General features: G+C 45.7%; 1 long non-coding RNA gene across 1 annotated transcript in view; it reads right to left on the bottom strand.

Moving 5' to 3' along the window:
* The window catches only part of LOC135108387 (uncharacterized), a 15,934-nt gene extending 9,802 nt beyond the window's left edge, over positions 1–6,132 (bottom strand). The window contains exon 1 of the long non-coding RNA XR_010272244.1: positions 5,997–6,132. This is a non-coding gene — a long non-coding RNA (uncharacterized LOC135108387). The remainder of the gene's footprint in view (positions 1–5,996) is intronic.
* Positions 6,133–7,500: the final 1,368 nt, after the last annotated feature.

Genomic DNA, 7,500 nt, shown 5'->3' with positions numbered 1-7,500 from the left:
TCAGTAGCGTCCGGGCATGAGTGGGTCGTGCGAGTGGGTGGTGTGTCTCTGCCCTGCCTGGAATTCACCGCCCCTCTTCCCTCTTGAGTGACTCTCCCTGACGCCCCTTCTGTGCAGTCATTGCCAATAGTCCTCCACCAGTGTCAAGTCTCCGGGAGTGCTAGGCGTCTGTATTGTCAGATTTTTTAAGATGATTTTCAGATAAGAGGACTTGAGATTGAGAGAAGACGCAAAATACGGAGAAGGTGAGTGGCGAAGGTTACTCGACTTAACACGGTAGTTCCACGCCTCTCCTCCCTCTGCCGCTCGCTCACCCCCTTCTTCCTCCACCAATCCTCCTGCCTCCTCCACCTGGTGCCTGCCACTCACTGCCACTCCTCCACCTGTTGCCTCTCCCTTCAGGCAGCAGGACACAAGGAACGCTACACTGACAACATGGTTTTCCTTGAGCAGACACCATCATCAGCGGGAGCGGAGCGAGCACAACATTTATCGAAATAGTATATAGTGAATCATTGCTGGGTCAATCAAATAGTGGACAATTCGGTATGATTCAAGATGATTCTCGTAAACAAGGTATTTTCGCGAAATAATTGCTCACGAACATGTTTTCTGTGCACGAGTACTGCCGCCTTACTGCACACATCACTACTTCCTCCTCCCCTCATGCTTACTCCTTATTTCCTCCTCATTCTTGCTCATTGCGCTGGTACCGTCCTTCCCACCCCTCGCATCATGCCCACCACCGCCCCTACCTAAGCTCTCTCCTTCCCGCCCCTTTCCCTCACCCGCCTCCTGCCCACACCGGCACACGCCTGCCACCACGGAGGGCTGGGCGCGGTGCAGGCCGCCACTTCCCGCACCCAGCCCCAAGACAAGGGTGCCGGGGAAGGCAGCCCGCGGCGGTGCGCCTCTTGGCAGCTTCCGAGTGGCGGCAGGACCTTCACCCTTTCCTGCGCGTCCCTCTCACTTTTTCTTGACGATTGACGGCAGCGCTCCCCCGCGCCCCTCCACTTGTTCCCTCCAGCAACGGAAGGCCTGGCTGCCTCCATTACTCACCCCCTCATCACCCTCATCACCCCGCCGGCTCAGCCTCTCACACAGAGGAAAAAAAGAAAATAGGTCTATACGCCATTATGGCCAACCCTCGCTGCTCTTTCAACAACACAGATCTGGGGATCGCTGATACACACACACACACACACACACACACACACACACACACACACACACACACACACACACACACACACACACACACACACACACACAGAGTGGAGCGAGGTCGGAGGAGGAACGCAGGTCCTTGGTTTTTCCCTCCCGGGCTGCGGGAAGAGACGAGGAGCTATTTTTCGGGATAATAAACGCTGCTGCCCTCCTGGAGGGTCAGTATTCCCCCCCAAGCCGGTTTTAAGGAACCAGATAAGTGAATCAGTCTCTCTCTCTCTCTCTCTCTCTCTCTCTCTCTCTCTCTCTCTCTCTCTCTCATATATATATATATATATATATATATATATATATATATATATATATATATATATATATATATATATATATATATATATATATATATATATATATATATATATATATATGTACAATGGTACCTCGGAATCCGAATTCAATTCGTTCTAAATAGTTGTTCGTATTGCTAAAAGTTCCGATTTCGAAACAACATAAAGTAAATTAATCCGTTCCTGGATCCCAAGGAAACTCATTGCCCCAGACTGATCTGATCCCGGCCCGGCCGTTGTGTCTGTTGCATACTTGAATTTCATACAACGGCTAAACAATACCTCAATATGCATAGAACATTTTATACTCTAAATAATCCGTACTTCCACCTCTAACAATATCCGTAGAAACTCGTGTTACACCCTGTATATCAATAACCTGTATTAAGTAAATCTTGATAAATTAATTTTCACGTCGCACTAAAATATATATATATATATATATATATATATATATATATATATATATATATATATATATATATATATATATATATATATATATATATATATATATATATATATATATATATAAAGTGGTGTGGCGGTGGTCGGCAGCCTTCCCCCTGTACGAGGCATGAGTGTGTTGCGCGGTGGGTGGTGGGGAGGGGGGCTGTGGATGGGAGAGGGGCGAGGCTCGGGTTAATGTGTTGTGTTGGATACAAGTATTATTGAATTACTGTCAACTCGTAATTGGCAGGATCTTCTGAAGTTATCCTTCCCTTTTACTTGCCCATTACCATTATTAGCTGAGTGCTTCATTTCCATGGCAAACAACAACAGCAACAACAAAAACAACACATGCACACGCGCGCACACACACACACACACACACACACACTGCTTGCAATTGTTGTTTCATCTCTGGAACCGCATTTCGGAACACTTCATCTCTTTTCAGTCAGTTTCCAAAAGCCTCAGGTATCCTCGTGGATCTTCCCCCACTGAAGTACAGTCTTTGTTAAGCCATCACTATAATCATGAAAACCCCTCAAGATTTCAGTTAGAGCGTGTCAAGCCATGGAGATGAGGCGCCGGAACGGATGGAAATACCGTTTCTGAACTGTATCACGTGAATAGCTTTTCGTTCATTTCCCGACCATCGATCTCGCAGACACCTGACAGAACCTTGATAGAGCACACTTGATGCCCACCGCCCCGCGACGCTCAGGGAGGAGCGGGTGCAGTGGCAGGGAGGTGAGGGAGTGTCCGTATTCCCAAACGTTTTGGTATCTTATCTCAGTCACTTTCAAAAGCTCTAGTCGAAGATATTGAGTTTCAGAGTTTTCTTCATGATTTTAGTGACTATCTAATAAGAATCCTCCACCATTAATGGACAAAAAATAATGAAAAACCTAACTAACCACCTGTGGCCGGTGATACAGTCTTGATGAAAGCCCCAAGCGTTCAAGAATAACACCCAAGGACTTTATAAAATAAAAATATACCTAAATGTCTTAACTGCTCACTCAACTCCTTCCACTATCAGTGGTCTCTTTCAGTATTATACTCAAACTTGCACCAGACAATTTTATTAAGCTTACGGAAAGGGGACAGCAATCAAAGTGTTAATCGACAGGCTGAGAATGACTGAACTACAGAAAACAAAAATCGATTCCACAGCTCTGTTCCACCTGACGCACAAACTGGCGGGGCAAGACAAGGATATGCACGGGTGTGATTGTCAAAGAGAAAGTAAGGCAGTCAGTCAGGCAAGATTGCGTTTGGCCCTGCAGGATGCAAGAGGCTGCCGGCTGTGAAGAAGCGGAGACACTTGGCAGGAGCAGAACCTCTCAGGCCCGTAAATTGCCAATACCGTAAAATTGGAGACACACTTAACCAAGTTGCGCGGAAGGTGTGAAAAATGAGACGGCGCTGAAAGGAACCTTTTGTCGGAGAAAAGAAGTCCGCCATAACCTTGCCATCAAATCATGACACAACACTGAAAGCAAGACACATTTCAAAAAATTTTCATTGGCGCAAGAATGTGTAAATATTTATTTTTTTTTCTAGGTGAAATATAAAGCAACAGCTGTCAGGTGTCGACACCCGGAGAGGGGCAATGCTTCTCCATCAGCCAATGAACGTCTCGCTGCTCTAACGCGACGATGGATGGCCGCGAACTGTTGGCCAATGGAGCGGCGAGGGAAAGATTGGGAATAAAAATAAAGATAAAATGTTGTACCGTGCTTGGGTGGGAGTAAAAATGATCTTTTCCTTAAATACGAGGCATACCATTCAGTACAGACAACACAGCAAAAAAAAAAAAAAAAAAAAAAAAAAAAAAAAAAAAAAAAAAAAAAAAAAAAGGTTTCGTATTTTTTATGCAGAACAATACCAAACCATTTTCACCGACAAAAGGTAAACTTATTAAAAGTCACCCAATACCACGGCAAGGCACATGACCTCGCAGAGGACGACGTGCCAAGATAGTTATTAGTTTCCTTCAGAATTATGTGACAGCAACGCAACAACAAGCAACTCAGAAAAGAACTGAAATGAAAATTGAAACACGCGTAGACGATCGCACCTTCACCTTGAGTTGAGATACAAAGGTTTCAAGAATAAAGAAAACCCTAGCTCGGTATAACTGAAATATTTCAAACTAACAATACGAACAAGAGCGAAAACCAGGTCTTAAATTGATACATCTCTTGTTACTGCTGACACACACACACACACACACACACACACACTGGCGCAGCAATAAAGGCAGTAGCGGTATTGCGCTCAAACTTAATGGTAAAACCTCACAATAACGTTACGCCTCCTGCTGTCACTCGAATAAGTATAACCAACGCCTCTAAATTATATTACATGGCCAGTATATTTCTCTGGCTAGCGAATATTAAGCCACAGGATATGCAACACGCGCAGGGCCCCGTGGTTACCATGTTTTAGTAAGGCGCTGTGGCAACAACACTACTCGGCCAAACAACAGCGGTAAAAAAAAAAAAAAAACTGTACTCTTTGAAAATGCTTATAGTTTCAGCTGATATACTGTTATTAGTGGTGGCTGTCGGTATAACGAAGTGGTGCGTGTAGAGCTGACACCACCACAACTGACTGACTGACAGCTACCAACACCACCACCATCACGATCTCTCTGACGTATGCCAGTACTGCCATCGTCAGCCATCATCACCTCTAGGTACACACACACACACACACACACACCAACACTACCACACCAACACTACCACACTCATCTGGAATCCCGTGTAAAGCACCACCACCATCACCTGCTGACACATACAGCCAAAACTACCATCACTACCACTATCACCACCATCACCACCTGCTGACACATGCAACCACGACAGCCATCACCACTACTACCACCACCACTATCACCCAATCACCACCACCACCTGCTGATACATGCAACCACAAATACCACCACCACCACTACCTGCAGGCACATGCAAGCACGCTAACCACCACCACTACTACTACTACCACCATCACCACCACCTGTTGACACATGCAACCATCACCAGACACACGCACACACCCACATCTGCTGTTCCCTGCTACCCTTCCCATTCCTTCACCATCCATACCCCCTTCCTCCGTCACAGCCACAAGACCCGTAGCAACCCTTCCAAAATCACCCTTCAAAATTCATAAGTTTTTGCATGCATGTCCACACTCCTGCATAGGTACTCGTGCAGTCTCCCAAAACTTTTCTTTACTGCTTACTTCAACCCCTTAAACTTCGCTATCTAGAGGGGGAGCTGCGTGATACTTTCCTCATTCAAACAAATGTAGTGGTGTAATTGTGAAGACTCACCACCACCACCACCACTATCATCACCACTACACAGTATTCACGCATCTCAAGCCATTCGTGATTCCCCAAGTTTGTGTATTTGCGAGAAGCTGAGGAAGTGTTATGAGCGATCCGAGGAATACATCCTAAACTTTGCCTTGAGTGTCACACAAGCTCATCATCCTTCCAGCTCGCCACCTTCCCCCTCCCATCTCCCTGCGCACGCACACACTTCCCGCCCCTGTTATCACACCAACGAGGATGTAAAAGTGCCCATGCAATGTTTCACAGGAAAGTATTTATAAGCTGGCGTTTATAAAAAAAAAAAGAACAATATTCTAATCAATAAATTCACCTTCTTCACCTTCGAGATTCATTAAGTTCCTACCCTTCACTCCAATGACAACTGCGCAAAATAAGTTGTGTCCAGGATGAATCGTGACCACTTGTTTCGAAGGTATGAACAGCGGTGCGTCTTGAGGAGAGGAGTGGGAGGGAGAGGAGGGACCCTCTCTCTCCTACCCTCCCCCCTTACCGGCACCCAGCACTCCTCTCCTTACGACGCACTGTTGTTCAAACCTTCGAACCTTTGCTGGTTATGATTTATCCTGGCGGCGGAGCAGGACACAACTCATGACCGCGATTGCACATACCTCTAATTTCAAGACAGTGTAGGCAACTGTAGGCCGTCACTATCTTACTATCCTTACCGGCACCACTAGTGTTCTGAGATCGTCCTGGTGTTGCGTCCCTCATCACCAAGTTACATCGTGCCAGGAGGGAAAAATGCCGAGTGGGTGTGGACGGCTAGCACCACGCACGTGATCCGAACTGGGCATAGACTGAGCAGACTGAGTAAAGGATGAAATACAGCACTTGACGTAGATGATGCACATTATGCTCAGTTGGTGATTGTCATTGTGCTTTTCACATAATTCTCTGTTATTAACGATCATACTTTAAAATGTTTTCTCTCCTTTTCTAATGCTATTGTGCCGTGTTGAACTAGCTCGACTGTTGCCAAAGTATCATAACTTAAATGCTATTACGTCCAATTCCTGATCACTGGTGGAGTATATACAGTCATGCTAGTACGATGTATATAACTTGAAGCCTCCTCATACCAAAACACAGAGCCTTTTTTCACCACCATCACCACCAAACCACCAGCGCCACCACCACTACCACCAACACCACCACGTTGCTCTTCACTCTCCCGACCATTTCGACATCAAGGCTATCTATAAGTCACCACCACTACCACCACCACTACCACCACCACTACCACCACCAATTTCAAGTCACGATGATGGGTAAGGAAAAGAGACGCCAGAAAAAAAAAAGAAGAAAAAAAAACATCAAATTACAACTCTCATGTCATCACACTTGAATTCTTCGTGTGTGTGTGTGTGTGTGTGTGTGTGTGTGTGTGTGTGTGTGTGTGTGTGTGTGTGTGTGTGTGTGTGTGTGTACGCCTATCCATCTGACTGTCTTTTCATCTCTTTCCTCTCACACTTTTTCCTCCTCCTCCTCCTCCTCCTCCTCCTCCTCCTCTTTTAATTTCTTCTTCTTTCTCCTCTTCTTCTTCTTCTTATGGTGCTTTAACAGAATCAATCACACAATCAATCAAACAATCCTCCTCCTCCTCCTCTTCCTCTTCCTCCTCTACCATCCTCCCCCCCTCCTCCTCCTCCTCCTCCTCCTCCTCCTCCTCCACCATGTATCCGCTATCTATCTGCGACGTGCAAGACACAGACTCTGCTTCTTCTCATTAAAATTCTTCTTCCATCTAATTTTTTACAATGGAAATTAAGCAATAAATCTTTCGTGTGTGTGTGTGTGTGTGTGTGTGTGTGTGTGTGTGTGTGTGTGTGTGTGTGTGTGTGTGTGTGTGTGTGTGTGTGTGTGTGTGTAAGAAGAAGAAGAAGAAGAAGAAGAAGAAGAAGAAGAAGAAGAAGAAGAAGAAGAAGAAGAAGAAGAAAAAGAAGAACAAGAAAGAAAGAAAAAGAGGAGGAGGAGGAGGAGGAGGAGGAGGAGGAGGAGGAGGAGGAGGAGGAGCCCAGAGGTGGTGGCAGGAAAAGACATTATAGAACTCGGGAAGAAAACTTTGTAGGTAAAAAAAAATACACCCCCGTTTTCTCTCACACCTGAATCCTGTTTTCTTTTAAGCGTTCACAGAAAACGGGGAACTTTGACGTCACTCTCGCTAACTGG

This window comes from Scylla paramamosain, chromosome 17 (genome assembly GCF_035594125.1).
Source record: "Scylla paramamosain isolate STU-SP2022 chromosome 17, ASM3559412v1, whole genome shotgun sequence".
In the NCBI taxonomy this organism is placed as follows: Eukaryota; Metazoa; Arthropoda; class Malacostraca; order Decapoda; family Portunidae; genus Scylla; species Scylla paramamosain.
Note: the sequence above shows the minus strand (reverse complement) of the source record. Positions and strands in the feature narration are given on the sequence as shown.